Source organism: Onychostoma macrolepis, chromosome 07 (assembly GCF_012432095.1).
Source record: "Onychostoma macrolepis isolate SWU-2019 chromosome 07, ASM1243209v1, whole genome shotgun sequence".
In the NCBI taxonomy this organism is placed as follows: Eukaryota; Metazoa; Chordata; class Actinopteri; order Cypriniformes; family Cyprinidae; genus Onychostoma; species Onychostoma macrolepis.
Window position 1 is genome coordinate 43269882 of NC_081161.1, and position 18354 is coordinate 43288235.

At 34.7% G+C, this 18354-nt stretch overlaps 2 long non-coding RNA genes across 3 annotated transcripts; both read left to right on the forward strand.

Annotated features, from left to right (window-relative positions):
- Positions 1-282: 282 nt before the first annotated feature.
- Positions 283-7218, forward strand: LOC131544860 (uncharacterized). Its single transcript, XR_009272248.1, has 4 exons — positions 283-363; positions 1070-1155; positions 2659-4115; positions 4577-7218. It is a non-coding gene; the product is annotated as an uncharacterized LOC131544860 (long non-coding RNA).
- A 2049-nt stretch (positions 7219-9267) lies between these two features.
- Positions 9268-10729, forward strand: LOC131544866 (uncharacterized). 2 transcript variants are annotated; one of them, XR_009272256.1, is made up of 4 exons: positions 9268-9439; positions 9761-9862; positions 9953-9997; positions 10194-10729. It is a non-coding gene; the product is annotated as an uncharacterized LOC131544866 (long non-coding RNA). The 2 variants fall into 2 exon arrangements; XR_009272255.1 differs by having other exon boundaries at positions 9268-9862.
- Positions 10730-18354: the final 7625 nt, after the last annotated feature.

Genomic DNA, 18354 nt, shown 5'->3' on the forward strand with positions numbered 1-18354 from the left:
GGGATAGAAGCCAGTTTTAAGACTTATTGTTACTGAACAGTTACACTGCCTGAATGATTTTATATTTTTCTCTTTTAGAAAAAAGGTACAAAACTGTCACTGGGATGTATACACTGTCAAAAGGTAATAATACTGTATGTGTACTTTAGGGTCCTAATATGATAGATAGATGTGATATTACATTGTGATGCATGTACAGTAAGAGTTTCTGTATGACATCACTTTCATATAGTGGGTCAGAAAAAGGACTGAACCCGAGTCACATGTTCAAAACATGTAAACGAACAGGAAGACTTCATTTTTGAGAGTGGAAGCCATTTTGTCTCATCCAGTTTAAGACATTTACTACAACAGATCTTGCAGGTAAGAATTTATGCTTTCATCATGTGATCGATTTCATTTAATGAGTGATATGTGAATGCATGCATATTCTGTTACATTTGAAATAATTGTTTCATAACTGTGCAGCGTGTGCACAGCTGTTTCTGAATGTGTGTCTGCAGCTCTGCAGTTCTGGATCAGACACAAGTAATATGCACTTTTGACAACATGCTGGTTGTTTTTTTTTTTTTTTTTTGCGTACATTAAAGTTGAAATGACTGGTTAAAGCGTTCCCTGATTAAGAAGGTTTAGCCGTTTGTGGTGTAATTTGCACATTTCTATGTAAATGGGTAGACATGTAAACAGTTGCATGACTTATAAGAGCACAAATTTATGATGTAATGTCTAGAATTTCATTTAGAATCTATAATGCATGTTTGTGGAGTATGTTAAGTAGGTGAAATTTTAATTCTGAAATTCCACGTGAATTATTTTTTATGCGTCAGAGTGTGTGTACACACTGAAAACACTGAAAAATCACCCCAAACTCAGAAGAGGTTCAGACTTTCCACCAGATGGAGAAAAGTTATAGTGATATGCTTTGCATTACTAAACACACAAACACATACAGTAATCAGTCGTTTCTATTTTGTTGCACTTTACAGAAGTATGTAAGACTGAGGCTATAGTTGGTTTGATGCTGTATGTAAACCTTACATTCACTTTTCTGTTTCTTTCCTTTCTGCAGGTGCTCAACAGGAAATCCTGTCTTATTTTCAGTCCCGCTGACAGCTATGGAACTCATTCTGTGGTGGATTTTTTGCTTCAGTTTTGGTGTGTATCTACTTTATAAAGGATTTCCCAGTTTAAAACAGAATCTAAAGATTCCCCTCAGGTTGTTGTTAAAGTTAAGTCCTGAAGGAATGGCTCACACGAAACACCCTTGCGTTGTTCCAAAAGCACATGACTTTGTGGAATACAAAAGAAGACAATACATCCTGATTTTGTTTCACAATCAAAGCAAACAGCATCAGATGTACACTCTCAGAGACAAAGGTACAAAAGCCATCACTGGAGTGGTATCCTTTCAAAAGATACTAATATGTACATTTTAGAGACAAATATGTACCCTTTAAGAGTAAATATGATACAAAGGACCTTTCGCAAAGGTATTGCACCAGTGACAGCTTTTTTACCTCTTTTTTTTTTTCTTGACAGTGTAGCCTATATAGTCCAAAAAGTAGCCCATATAGCTTGTGCAATATAGTTCAAGCAATTTCCACATTTATTGCATTTTCTTTTATTTAAATAAATAAATACAATTTAATTTCATGTGCTACAATTCAAAGGTTTGGTGTCAGTAAGACTTTTATTCAGCATTAAATTGGTCAAAAGTGACCGTAAAGACATTTACATTCTTACAGACGTTTTCATATAAATGCTGTTCTTTTGAAATCCTGAAATAATGTATAACGATTTCCACAAAAATAGTAAGCATCAAAACTATTTCACAACTATTGTTTGTTTCACTTAAATTTTTGTGGTTCTTCTGTAATTCTGTGGCGCTAATTATTATTGTACTATTGTATTTATTTTCACACAGCATCAATATTTTGGTATATATTTAGGTCAGGTAAATTTTAGAATTTCTAGCATTAATTATGAAACATTGGTTTAGTACAAATAAGCTTTTTTAACTTTGCATGTATATATTTTTTTAATGATGGGAACATTCTAGAAGCTGTAACATTATGTAGTATTCTGTAATATTCTAGAGCTTCCTGGAACATTCCAGAAGATTGTGGGAATAAAAAAAAAAAAAAATTTTTTTATCCAATATACACTTCGGATGTTTTGAACGACTCACTTTTGGTAACTCTTTATGTTAAATTGTTGTTAGCTCAGTATTATGTACATTTTTATGCTATGCTTGAGTGTAATAACACATTAGCTTGTATAAGCTGTTTATATATATATATATATATATATATATATATATATATATATATATGTGTGCGTGTGTGTGTGTCAAACTTCATAAAGAAACATTAAAAACTAAAGTAAAGCCTATTCTGAAGGATCATGTAACACTGAAGACTGGAGCAATGATGCTGACAATTCAGCTTTGATCACAGGATTAAATTACATTTTACAATACATTTACATAGAAACTTTTACTTTGTAATAATAATATTTCACTTTACTTTTCACTTTATTATCACTGTATTTTTGATCAAATAAATGCAGCCTCAGTGAGCAGAAGAGACTTCCTTCAAAAACATAAAAAATAACTCATTATAGACAACTCAGTCATAAATTACATTTTCATTCATGCAGGTTTTGTTGCTGATTGCCAAGAGAATCGTTATGGATTGAAAGGAAGCTCAATCCGTCTGAGTATCAGTCCCAGAAATCACTCACATCAGCAAGATAATGTTAAATGGCGACGATTCGATACGAGAGACTTTCTTTATTGAAAGGTTATGTATGACCATAATAATATGACTCAGTCATAAATTAATTTTTTTTTAATGCAGGTTTTGTCATTGATTGCCAAGAGAATCGTTATGGATTGAAAGGAAGCTCAATCCAACTGAGTATCAGTCCCAGAAATCAGTCACATCAGCAAGATGAATTAAATGAATTAAAAAACGTTAAATGGCGACGATTCAATAGGAGAGACTATCTCGGAGACAAAGATGGAGTTCCCCTAGATTTAAGAAAAGAATGAGCTTAACCAACTCCGACTGGTCTTTGACCATACAAGACCTGCAGGAAGATGACGGTGGACTATATGAGGCCCTTTCAAAACATGAGGATGTAATTTTGGCTGCATTCACACTTATAGTGGAGAGTAAGCTCTAGCCACCTATCTCATTTAACACTGTATGCTTATAACATGATATATATAATTCAGTATCTCAGCTCAGATGTTGATAACTTATCTGTGCTCCTTTTTCAGACACTGTCTCTAAGCCTATAATCAAAGTGAATCAATATGATTTTAATTCATCTGGGCCACATATGACTGTGACCAAAATTTCTGTGCGGCAGCACAAGCCTCTCAATCCTCCCAATCCTGCATTAACATCACTGTCACTGCACTGGACAGCATCCACTGCCACGTCAACAACCACGTTAGCAAGAATCATTCTGAGACTCCCAACATTATGTGTTTTTTGTATTAAAAACAAACAAGCAAGCCCAGCCTAGATGATAAAAAGTAACTCAAAAGTAACGTAATGCATTACTTTGCATAAGTAAGTCATGCAATTAGTTACTTTTTAAGGGAGTAAAGCAATATTGTAATGCATTACTTTTAGAAGTAACTTTCCCCAGCGCTGTTTTTGAGAGATCAGATATAAGCATTTCACCATGCAGGCAATATATACCACATAACCTGGTAACCACCAACGGCACATCATCATTATTTTTGTTATTGTTATTATCATTCAGATGGTTTAAGTTGTTGAAAAAGAATGACTTTAAGAGCCTGTCTTAAACTGTTTCTTTCAAATGTTTCTTTACAGCCACACTTTCAGAACTGGACTTTCATCACATTAACTGCTAATGATCTCAAATGTCTGTTTTGAATAAATGAGAAGTTTTGAAATGTGTTCAATGAACAGTGTTAAATCACAGTTTTGTAACACCAGGTGTGATTTTGAGGTGAGAGTTAGAAACAGCTGTCGTTTATTCTCTAGAATTCCCAGCATCATGAAAATGTCAGATTAAAGTGCAACGCAGCAGCTGCATCTGCAGTGAATTCAGCCTTCATCTGTAGTCACTCTACAGTACGCACAGTATTTTTTTTTTCTTTGAGCAACTGTATGAAATCCCATATACACATTTTAGATGTAGTTCTCTACTCAATATTTATATCTCAGTATTAATTGTGTGCCATTAATGAATTAGTAAAGTACACTTCACTAATATGTACTTTTATGTACACTTTCATATTAATGTGTTATTTTAAGGTACTGATATGCAATTTTAATGTGCTAATATGCACTTTAAGATACAAATATGTACTTTTAAGGCACTAATGTGTACTTTAGGGAATTGATATGCACTTTTAAGGTACAGATCTATACTTTAAGTACTACTTAGGCCTATATGTCACTTTTAAGGTATTAATATGTAAACTTAAGGTACTAATATGCACTTTAGGGTGCAAATATGTAATATTAAGGTAGGCTATATACTTTTAAGGTACTAATATACACTTTAGGGTACTAATATGTACACTTTGCAGACCGCAAGACCCTCCAGCGGACAGTGAACACAGCTGCAAGGATCATCGGTGCCCCTCTCCCCTCCATCATGGATATTTTCCTCACACGATGCTCCAGCAAAGCAAACAGTATCGTGAAGGACTCCACACATCCCTCCCAGAGTCTCTTCCAGCTTCTACCATCAGGAAGACGGTACCGGAGCATCAGAGCCCGCTCTGCCAGACTGCTCAACAGCTTTTTCCCCCAGGCTGTGAGAGCCCTGAACTCAAATCACCCCGCCCCTCTCTGAACCCCCATACAAACCCCCTACCTCCTGAAACATGGACCATCTGAAACTTATGGAACTTTTTTTGTGTGCAATCGAAGTGTGCTACACACAGGTGAGTGGGCTTGTACAAACCACCTGTAGTAGCATACTCTCCTCCTCTATGCGCACTAGTCACTTTTCACACACACTGCTGTGTGTATACAAATCCCACAAAAAGACTCAGTAATATATGTATGTTTACATGCTCATGCACTACAAATCATCCTGCACTGTCCCCCAGCCAGCTGCTGACTCACTATGTTTCTCTTTGCACATGTACAGTATTTATCTGAAGCACTCGTATAGTTTGTATAGTTTGTATTTTTTAGTTTATGTATAGGTAAAAAAATGTTTTTATATATAGTATATTTATAGTCAAAATCTATCAGTAGCAGTGGCGGTTTTAGGCATGGGCGAACCGGGCAGCTGAACGGGGCGGCATTTTTTCATGACACGTGGGGGGCGGCACAAGCACTTGGAAAAAAATAAAATAAAATCATCTGCGCCGCTAAGCGGTTTTCTGTTATCTATCATATTATCTATCATATAACTGTGTGGAGAATTGGCAAACTGGCGCCCCTGCTTGTTGAGAAGGTACCGAGCACAGAAGCTGTGTGAGAAGTGGAAAAGGGAGGGGGGCGCGGCCGCGGGGGACAGTTCACCTCTCCCAAATGGAGCGGACAAGGAGGGCTAAAGTCAGTCACACCCAGGGGCGCGGGAAGTGGGGGTGCGGAGGGTGCTGCAGCACCCCCTGTTTTTTCTGTGGGCAACTGTTTAATTGTTGGGAATATAAAAAAATCAAAAAAAATCGGAGTGTCTATTTAAGTGCAAATAGCTATGTTGCTGGCAGAGGCTATTTACATTAACTCCACCCACAAACGTATGATTGAGATAGTCAAATATGCAAAAAACACTTACTAGTTTTCAGGTTCAGTGGCGCAGGTGGTAAAGTTTGCGTTACACTTGTTTTGACACGATCGACCGGGATTCGAATCTGCCTTTTGGCGAACTTTTTTTCTCCCTTTTTAAATTTCAAATCACATCACATCAGAAAAGCATTTATTTTTTAATAAAAATGAAGGAAAAATGAAAAAAAATTGCCCGCCACTGATCAGTAGGATAGTTGTGTATAGGTTTATATTGTTTTATTTCATTGCTGTATGCCTGTATTTATGTACAACCCATTCTCACTCCCAAGGCGTCAAAAACTGAAGCATGGTCAAACGCCTTTCGCGTCACTATGAAGACGCCAAAAGTGCCCCTAGGCGTCAGTATATGACGAAATAGGATCTCCATTGCTTTCAATTGCTTGCTTTATGCGTCAGGTCGAGACGCTTATGGAAAATGACAACACGTTATCCTCCGTTGTTTTCGGTTTGCATGCATTTGTTAAAAATAGAAATCATTTTATATACATTTATACTTTTATTGGAGCACCTAACCCAGACCCTACCCTAAACCTACCCACTTCTGAACAACATAAAACACGCAACAGGCAAATATAAGTGCAGTCACAGGTATTTATTGCAAAAACTGACCATAAACAAGCAGTATAAAAGCATTGCAAACAAGTCGTGTTGCATTCCAAGTCTTCTGAAGCCATACGAAGTCTTTATGAGAAGAAGAAAGCAAAACATAAGGTTTTAATCGCTGAAAATGATCCCGCTCCGTTAATGCGCTCACATCTCATTCAAAAAGATACTCCCGTCCCGTAGCATGACGCAATCTGTCACGAGACACACAAGAGCCAATAGCCTGTCAGAACAGCATAACGCAATCTGTCACGAGACACATAAGAGCCAATAGCATTTCACAACCAAGGCTGACGTAAGGCTTCTTCTGGCGGCATTTTTTGAATTCGCGCACAGACTGCAGCACACAGGATTAACGGCGGACGGAGACGACGATCGCGTTTATTCCGCTCACAAATCAAATGTTTTAACTCGGAAGATATTTTTTGAATAAATTATGATCGTAGTTGTATCTGCCTGTTATATCTTGTGTTTTATTGACAAATGGTAGGTTTAGGGGCAGGGGTTGGGTTATGTGCTCATAAATGTGTAAATAATGTAATATAAATAAAACTGTTGTGGCTGTTTACATTGAAAAATCACACCCCAACATATATGCAATAATGGCACTGTTATTACCCAATATATAATTTAATTATGACGATAAAATTCCCAGTATGGCGTCGGCATATTGACGCTAAGGGTTTCCTATTTAAAGCAACGGAGGACCCTGCAAGTCGAAAAATGACGCCAAGTGGTCCTGACCAAGCTTCAATATGTGACGAGTTGGGTGTGAGAATGGGTTGTTATGTAGCACCTTGGTCCTGTGAGGCACGACATTTCGTTCCACTGTATGCCCCCGCATGTAGCGGAATGACAATAAAGTGCAACTTGAACTTTCGGTACTATTGTGCACTTTTACGGTACTAATATGCAATTCTAAGGTAATATTTAGTTTTATGCATATAAAGTACTAAGATGCGCTTTAGAGTAGTAATATACACTTTAGGTACTAATATGTACCATCAGAGCTGGATAGATTACTTACAAATTGTTATGTGTTACTGATTCCAAATTATATTACAAACATTGTAGTTAGTAACATTTATGCCATGGTCTGTCTGAATACTCGATTCTGATTGGCTGGCAGGTGTTCGTCTAACTGCACAGGTAGTTCCAGGTCAGTTTAATCACGTTCTATATTAATGTGCTTCCTATACACATTGGTAACATACAGTTATTTAAAGCCAGTAGAATGCTACATCTAACAAGTTGTAACTGACGAAAATAACCGTCATTTTTATCGTTCCGGTCAAAATATTGCAGCACAAATAATATTAACATTTTTAAAATGTTAATGCTGGCAAATGACCATGGCATAAGCGGGATAATCAACGGCTAGCTGTGCATTAAACGATTTGAGGCAACCACCCTCCATTGCAGTACTATATAGATTAGAATGGGCGTTATCAGTGGTTATCAGGTCACAGATATGGGCCACAAGGGACCTGTCCTGTTATGCCTGCTTTTAGGCTGATATCATCCATACACAGTTAATTACTGCACGTGTAACAGAGTTATATATAGAGAATGGGAAGTCAAGCAGCGTTGGATTCCGCCATGTTTTAGGTCACGCTCAAGAGCACACAGCGTAAACAAATGAACAAATGCAAATCACCAGAGAAAAAGCCGACCGTTTTACATTAATATTTTTTGAAAAACATCTTACATACGCTTAGAATAAAACGGACTAATATGTAAATCTCTTTAAATAAAATAAAAAATCGCTCTGTCCCAGGTGAAAAAGACATAGTATTAAATGTATTAAAAATATACTTGAAATTCAAGTAGTATGTTTATAATACATTTGTATTCCCAAAATACTTATTTGAAGTGCATTAAAAATATATTGAATTGCATTTTAATATATTTCTAAAAAGTATACTAGAAATACTTTTGTATTAAATATATGCTTAATTACACTTTTAAGGAATATGCTAAACACAAGCACACTATTACTATATTTCTAAAAGTATAGTAGAAATACTATGTTAATAAATATATTCTTAGTTACACTTTTAAGGAATATGCTAAACACAAGCACACTATTACTATATTTCTAAAAAGTATAGTAGAAATACTATGTTAATAAATATATTCTTAGTTACACTTTTAAGGAATATGAATGAATGAGGCATTTATATAGCGCTTTTAATGTGTATTGCAATACACCCAAAGCGCTTTACAATCATGTGGGGTGTCTCTCCTCAAACACAAATACCATATAGCAAACACAAGCATATTTTTAGTGACGTTTTAGTGTATTTACAGAAAACATAGGCTACTTATGTTACCCTTACTTAAAGTATATTTTATGTGTACTTTGTGTAAGAACATAACAAAATGATTACAGTTTTAGTAGGTTTTTAATGTACTTTATATTGCAGTAGGCCTATACACATGGTTATATTTTAAATATTTATGTATTTATAATTTGAATATTTGGAAAAGTACCATATTTTGAAAAATATTTGTAATATTTACAATGTACAAACCTTTGTATTATTAAGTATTATTAACCATTGCAATATTTAAAATATGTTGTTTAATATGGGTTATGCTACTTTGGTTGATTAGGCTGTTGTTCATTACATGATACATTAATTGTAATAAGCTAGGTGTTTATAAATTTGTTCAAGCTTGATGCCTTTATTTTCTAACATATATTTCTGATGGAATATATTTCTGATGGATGCAATTCATATGGATTACTTTGGCGATGTTTTTTTGCGATGAACTTTTTGAAACGTGAACATCTTTGATGAATCTTTTCATCAGAGGAACATAAATCTCTCAGATTTCATTAAAATATCTCCGCTTTTCTTTCGAAGATGAACGAAAGTCTTAGATGGTGTGGAGCATCTTAAGGGTGAGTGATGACATAATTCAAATTGTTTTGGGGGAACTATGAAATTAATTAGAAAATATAGCGGTATGTTCTTATTTTTACCAGCTTCTGCAAGCGTGTATGGTGTCTGGCTGTTGGTACCTCACTGTGACTTCAGGTAAGATTTGTATTTAATTATGTTATTTGTCTGTTCCAGTCGTGTTTTTGACACATGCATTGGCAGAAAAAATAAATAAAATTGTTTCATTATAACATGTACAACATTAACAGTTTTTATTTGCAACATGAAGTGTACTGAACAATTTGGCTTTATTGTAATGAGGTTAATGATCTTTGAAAAACCATGATTATGAACATACAGTTACTTTGTCTTGAGCTGACCACCCAACTGTGGTAGTGTTGGTTGATTGGTGTTTATATTTGTTCAAACTTGACAACCTTATCGACTTTATTTTCTAATATATATTTCTCATTACAGATAAGAACAAAGATTAAATTGTAAGAAGGGCTGCTTGTAAGAGCATACAGTACATCTGAAACTGCTGAGGCTGGGAAGGTTTTTGACTATATTTCCGACCAGGTACATTGCTCTGTCATTCTTAAATAGAAAACAAATCAGCAATCATCATTTGCCTTTTTAAGGCAAATATTAACATTTGTTGTTTTTCAGATCAGCTACTATACTACTCTGAGTGCAGAGACAAGCAAAGGAATAGTAAGTATATTTTAATATCGTATCACCTCTGTTATAGAGATTTTTGAATAAGGCCTAATGGAGGGTGATTCGGTCAATCTTGGAAGAAAAATGTTAGCAATATGTCCATTCCAGGTGGCTAATTTGTGCTTCCTTTCAGTCATTCATGTAAAAATCAGTTATCTAATTTTGTTTCTGTTTTGTTTTTTTTCTAAAGCTGCAAGGCACTTGTGAAAAATATTGTATACCAGGACGACTAGGCTGTGCCCAGGTCTCCGGAACCTGCGACGACGCTCAGCTCCATCGGCCCTCCGTCTGCGCCTTCGGATCCACCAGCTCTGTCTCTATCAGTCGGCCCCCAGATGTTGGCAGCCACACCATCTACATCTTGGCTCCTCCCTCCCTCGACTCCGCCGTGTGTTATCAGCACTGGGATGCTCTGGGTCTGTGCCATGTGCCAAACTCCATCTAAGCCACCAGGGCATCATCGTCATCCTCCCATCACCATCCCTTCGCCACATCCTGCCATCATCCCGCACCTTTGCCTCTCACCATTCCTACACCATCTCCTCGTTCACCTCCAAAACCCCCTCCATCCCTCCCTATTCTGTTTCTTGAACTTTATCATCTTCAGTCTTTGCACACACATCTATTCACTTCTGCACTTTGTTTTTCTGTACATTTTTTTCTGTTTTTTTTTCTTCAGAAAATTGCATTGTAATATTTATTTATTCATTGATGTAAAATTCTTTACTTTTCAGTAATACAGGTATAACTGAAATGTTCTACAAATGGATAAGATAGCTTTTCCATAGCATTTGTCTTTTTTTTTTCATTTATTATAATGTTTTTTGTATATTGTTTTAAAATGTACTTGAGTATGTTTGTAGTAATACAAATATACTATAAACATACTTGTATTTCAAGTACATTTTTAATACATTTAATAGTATGGTTTTTGTTTTTCACCAAAGTATATATGCTGCTGTACTTTTTTAATGTACTTTATGAATATTTGTAATGTACACAATATATAATACATTAAAGTTTTCTAGATATCAAAGTGTACGTGTGTATATACTGAAAAATATAATACTAATAAATATAATATAATATACTAGTAGTGTAATGCTAATGCATTTCTAATGAGCTGAAATACAATTGAAATGTACTTGAAGCACATTAAAATGATGCTTCAAATATATTCTCGAAGTTCACGAAGTATTAAAAGTACATTTTAAGAAATACACTTAAATTGCACTAAATATACTTAAAGTGGTTCCAATTTAACACAATTTCAATATATTAAATTTATTGCAAATAGATTAAAATTGAACTTAAACATATCTTGAAATACACTTAATATACTTAAAGTTGTTTCAAAATAATACATTTAATATGCACTTAGTATAGTATAAAATAAATATATTAAGTGTGTCTGAAAAAGCACAATTTAAATATGTTTCTTTTTCACCTGGGGTTGTTTGTCTGAGAGGCTGCAAATATTCATTACTAATCAGTCTCCTTCATTACAGTGGTACTGATATATGCTAACTGCTAAAACACTTAAGACAATTGACCATGGTTTTACTATAGTAAACGTGTAGCGACCAAGTTTTTGGTGTATGCATTACCATTCGTATAACCACAATCTTATTAAATACCATGGATAAACTATGGTTAGAGTAGCAAAACCATGGCTAATTTTGTAAGGGGAGAATACACTACAGCTAGATCTCAAACAGTGGATCATTGTTATATCGTCATATCGTCCGGTAAAACTGCTCAGTGTTAAGAATTAAGCCATTATAGAGGTAACAGAACTTGAAGCTGCTTTGAAACGATGTGTTGTGGATGCTATGCAAATAAATACATTGACTTGACCGAACCAAGTTGAAGATTCCTACTAGCGAATACTCGGGTATTAACGAGCCACCAGTAAGAACGATAAGAATGATAAGAAGAAACGATAAGAACACCAGTAAGAATGTTACGAGCTGCCGCAAACAACATTTCCATATATGATTTCCTTCTGGTGTGAGGGCTTACAGTTTAATGCAAATCACTGTATCTATAATATATTAAATCTACAATTATAAAGCCACATTTTATTTTAGATGTTTACCATACCAGTTTCAGTTTAATTTTCATCCGAGTTCCGTAGTAGACATATTTAATGTTTATATGATTCAACTTAGATCGCGTTGGAATGATCAATTTCCATAGCCCTTATCATCACTGTCTGCAGGTAAAACCTCTGCTTTTTCAGCTTTCTAACACAGAGAAAGCACGTTTTTCACACCCGGCCTTGCAAAGGGATATGGCAATTGATGATATAGTAAGCCTTAACCACTGCAACGCAATCTTGTAGAATAATATAAACACTAAATAATATAAAGCGTCTACATCACTACCACTCAGTCTCCGCTGTAGCTCCCGTGACCTAAATTCCCAGAATGCATTGCTGCTGTGACGACACATTCAGACTCTGGCTGTTTCTCAAACGGAAGGCTGCATCCTCCGGAGGTCACATTTGTAGGCTGCATACGTCATCAAGCCTGGTTTATTTCAGTTAACTGAGCATTACATTTTATTTTTATTTTTATTTTATTGTTTATTTTTACAGGGACAATGTACAATTAGAAGTAATTGAACCAAAGTTAGCTAATAGCTAACTTATATCTGCTGTCCCTGGGCAGGTAAACAAATAAAATAACATACAATATAACATATACACCACATAAACATCACAATACATATATCCAAAATATAAAATAAATACAGTATATGAAAAAACACAGAACTTACAACACAGTCATTAGTGGTTACAGATTTGTTCAGATAGTAGCCAATGCTTAAGATTAGTTTTAAAAACTGTGAAACTGTCAATACTTCGGATATTTGTAAGTAAGGAATTCCATAACCTCACTACTCTAACCGAGAACGCTGTTTGCCCAAAGACTGTTTTTCTATACTGCGGTACTAAATCTCCCCTAGCAGATGCTCTTGTCCTACCGGCACTGCCGTTATGGGCCAGGCATCCCCTAAGAGGAGGGGGAGCAAGATTATGAATAATTTTGTACATCAGGCATACATCACTGTAAAATACAAAATTATCAAAATTTAAAAAATAAAACTTTTTCAAAATAGTACAATAATGATGGTCCCTTGATTTTTTGTCTAGCACTTTCAAAATTTGTTTATAAAGAGAATACACAGGCTTAAGTGTAGTCGCACCTGCCTGTGACCATGTTGTTATACAATATGACAAATGAGGGAGAATCAAAGTATGTACAAAAAGTAGTGCAGCTGATTGAGACAATTGATGCCTGATGTTTTTTAAATTATTTAGATTAAATTTAACATTATTTATAATCCTTCTTACTTGTTTTTTAAAAGACAGGTGCTGGTCAATTATTATTCCTAAATATTTGACATGCGTCACACATTTAATTGCTTCACCATTAAATACAATGTCTGGATTCACCGAATTATGTTTTCGTGCAGTGAAATACATGCAAACTGTCTTGCTTACATTAAGAGACAGACAATATATATTTAACCAATCAAAAACTTCCACTAATGCAGATGTCAATTTGCTTGCAACAAGTTCTTTAGTTCTTGCATGGACAAGAAGTACAGTATCATCTGCATACATTAGAACATTAACACCTGGACATACTTGAGGGAGATCATTAATATAAATACTAAATAAAATGGGTCCTAAAATAGACCCTTGAGGGACCCCTATAGAACAACTAGCAAAAGAAGAACACTTATCAACCACTCTTGTACATTATTTCCTCTTAGTCAGATATGATTTCATCCAGGTCAAGGCAGTAGCAGATAAATTAAAATTCTGAAGTTTAGAAATTAAGCAGTCATGATTAACAGTGTCGAATGCCTTTGCAAGATCTAAAAACACAGCACCAACAACACCACCTTTATCAAGTTGACTTTTAATTTGTTCAACAAAAAAACAATTAGCCGTTTCTGTAGAATGATTCTTGCGAAACCCAAATTGCATTGTATGTAAATTCACTTCACTTTTATTTAAATGAGAAAATAATTGATCAAACTACCCTTTCCACAATTTTCGATGCTATTGGAAGGATACTTATGGGTCTATAATTTGATGGGAGAGTCCTATCACCTGCTTTAAAAATGGGTATCACTACTGCCGCCTTCCAACAAGATGGAAAATAAGAGTTTGTTATTGACAAATTTATCAGATGTGTTAAAGGTTTACAAAAAATTGATTTATAAATTTAAAAAAATTGTGTATCGATATCATAAACATCTTTCGACCTAGATCCTTTTAAATTATCAATTATTTTCATTACAATAGATTCTGAGACATTTTCAATTGTAAAAAGAGTAGTTTCATTGTTTATAGTTTCTGGTACTCCTAATCTAGCATCACATTTCCTGGCCAGACACTGTACAGAATTTTAAAAAAATGAATTAAAAATTTTAGCTATTTGTTCTTTATCTTCTATCAATTTTGATCGGTCCTTTATAGCCCAATTTTGAACTGCTTTATTCTCCTTCTTTGTAATTTTATCAATATTTTTCCAAATTGCTCTACTATTTCCTTTAGAGTCATCAATTAATTTAATAAAATAATCAGCTTTAGCCTGCCTTAATTCTTTTACTACTTTATTTAGCAGATCCTGGAATTTTCTCTTATCATGTGGTAATTTAGATTTAAGAGCAACCTTTAATGCCAAGAGTAGTAGTATTATATGGCCACTGTATGTCAACTTTTTTGATTGATGACCGACAGCTGTTGACCTTTGACCTTAGGGATTAACTTTATGACCTTTTAATGAATGCAGCTGTGTTATGACATGTGTTATGACAGGTGTTATGACACGTGTTTGTAATATACCATATTTATGTATCCTCATCTGTGAAATAAAAGAGTGGTTACATTGTTTGTTAATGTACAGCTGTTGTTTTTGGTATAGACCTTCGATTCGTAACGCGACATGTGTTTGTAAGATATCATATTTATACATCCTGAAATAAGAGAGAGCGGTTACATTGCTTGTTAATGTACAGCTGTTGTTATTGGTATAGACCTCCGGACCTCCAATTCGTAACACGGCATGTGTTTGTAATATATCATGTTTATATATCCTGAAATAAGACAGCGGTTACATTGCTTGTTAATGTACAGCTGTTGTTTGTGGTATAGACCTCCGGTTTGTAACGCGACATGTGTTTAAATCGGACTGATGGGGCAGCAGGTGCTCTTATGTGGTGTCACGCCATCCCATAGGTTTCGGTCAGCCTGCATGGATGTGAGAAAGAGATATTGGTTTAAGGACAATTTGAAAAATAAGTAAAAGAAAAACAATTTTAAGAGATAGTTCTTAAAATTCAATGTGATTTATTGTTATGGACAGTGCTGACAATACATTTTAGATGTCTAAAATAAAATGACATCACTAAAGGGGTCAATAATTGAGTAATAATGAGAGGAAAATAACTCTCACACACACACACACACACACACACACACACAGGCAGATATACCAGACTAGAGGAAGCAGGGGATCCTCTCTCTCTCTCTCTCTCTCTCTTGGCTTGCAGATAGTTAGAAATTAGAAAGCTAAATTAGAAATTATCTGAGTGCAGAGTACTTTCCCATCGTTCAGTGAAATGAGAGGCAGGTGAGGGGGAGGTGGACCAGCCGTCACACACACACACACACACACACACACACACACACACGCTCAGGCAAACTATACCAGACTATAGGAACCAAGAGTCAAATATGGAAAATATTGAGTAACGTTGGGGAAAAAAATATTTGAAAAACATCACCGGTCATCTGGCAGCTGCTTGGCTTACTCCTTGATTAATTATAGAGGTTCAAACACTTACACTAGTTTTAGGCGACGCTAAAAATATAAAAATGTACATTTTTCCAGGAGAGGGAAAAGAGATTGTCGTGTTAGGATTAGGATCAATTATAAATTTATAGATTATAAACACCAAATGGCAAAAATAAAATAAAATAAAATAATATATATATATATATATATATATATAAGTAGGCCAAAGGATAAGAGCTATTGTCCCGGACATGTCTGGACTTGCCATAGATGTAGTGATTTTAATTCTCCATCATTACCTACAGTAAACCTATCCATCACAGTAAACTTTCTACATTTATTTTTCATTAAAATGTTCAAAAACATAATTTTGTATAATTTATCATTTAAAAGTCGTTATGCTCATGGAGACAAATTTTGCAGAGGTCAATCATTTGGACTATTACTACACATATGGTTTGGGGACACTCCATACAGACGTAATTAATGTTTTGTTTTGTTTTGTTTTTACTTTACAGATTCTAAACCTACCCATCACACAAAAATTTCTGCACACGATTCCATTTTTAAGAGAAATTTCAAACCACATTTGCAATGTTATATCAGTCTAATACCCATGTTATTATACAAATTTGTGTTCTGAGAAATCATATAAACAAGTACACACATACATAAACATTTCAAGCTAAAAGAGACTTATCTCTATTTTAAAGAATATGGAAATAAATAAAATATAGATTTATATATGACATCATAGTAACAAACATGTTACTCGAGCAAAGCAAGCCATTTATCATACATTTTAAAACACAAATTTTAGTTTTTCACTAACCACACATAAACGTTGTTTTCTCAATAACAAAAACACAAACATGTAGATTCATGCTGCTCACATATTATTGTAGCCCAGTTTGTGGCAAATACAGTATAATCAGACTTTAGCCATTATTATATTTTTAAGATACTGAAAAACACAAATGTCAGGGTATGTCAAAACTTACCCAATTCCCCAAAGACCCCATTTTAAATAAAACATTGTTTAGTATGTTTGTAAATATTTTAATTATAATGACTCAAGAAATATCCTCATAAACTGCATTTATGTAATTATAGCATTTTAAAACACATATAATCATACAATTGTCTTGATAAATCATATAAACAAGTACAGACACAGCACACACACACACACACACACACACACACACACACTGACACCATTCAGAAAGGTCAACAGTCTAGGTATGCACTGAGCGCTAAAAGCTAGTTTTCCAAATTTTCAAGTGCTCCATCTCCCCAAAATCATATATTGTCCATTTTATACTTTTTAATGTAGCTTGGACATTTGAATAAAAGGTTGACAAATGTATCTTCATAACCGTTTTGTTTTGACACAATGTCATCAACCGATTCTCTTTAATTTATAAGATTTACTTTTATTATTTCTACAAAGGTTCATGCTACAGTACTTTTATCAGTCTAATAAATATGCGGTCAATACATGATGAAACAATAATCGTGGTACCAAATAAGTTTTACACAATGTTTTTAAGAAAGGGATGTTTTAAAATACAACTAAACCAGACGACGGATTAGTTTTTTCTTTTTTACAAACCTACGTTTCAAGTAATTTGCCCCTGAGGCGTTTCACATCCGAGCGGAATAGCTCTTATTTTCTAAGTTCCAATACAGGGGCTACAGATGCAGCTTCTTAACCGAACAAAGAAAACATATTTTTCACATTCATTCAACATTTTTTTTATATTTTGCACGAGTACCATGGGTTCATGCCTTTTTTTTTTTTAAAGGCTTGTCTGACGCTTTAGACGCATCAGAATGTGGATTTTTTTCAGTATCCAACATGAAATTAAAGAGTTGTATCAGTTGTTTCAGCTGTTTATTACCATTTTCTTAGGTTATTATTTTATTCGCATATAGAATAGGTGTAGAATAACCTTATCATCCACGCTTTTCCCCTTTACAGACCACCATGCACAATTGTAAATTCAAGAGACCTAGTTAGCACCATTTAATAAAAGCGCCACAATGCATTCAGAATACAGAAACCCCCCTCTCGATCTATTATGACCGGCGTTTTACTTCGTCAAATGATCAGGATTACGGATGATACTGTACACATTTTGTTTGTTGGACCGTTTATGTCACTACTACGACTGTACTGTAGGTGAGGCCTTCTCTCTCTCTCTCTCTCTCTGAGAGCCATCAGCATTCACTGTTTATATAAATAAATGAAAATGTCTACTTGGGTGTTTGACTAAGTCGTTATTTCTTTTTAGGACGATTATTCATCTATTTGATGTGAGACCCCATTAAGTATCGACACAAAAATTAAGGCGTGCTGTTTTACACTTACAACTGAATTGACATATCTTACCATTGTGCTCAAAGCTACACATTCAGTAAAGTTTGAGGTCTTGAAAAGGCTACAGACACAAAATATCAAGGCATTTTTTAGTGCTCGCTATGTAACTCAAGAGTCACTAAGTAAATATCATATGAATACAGAAAACACAC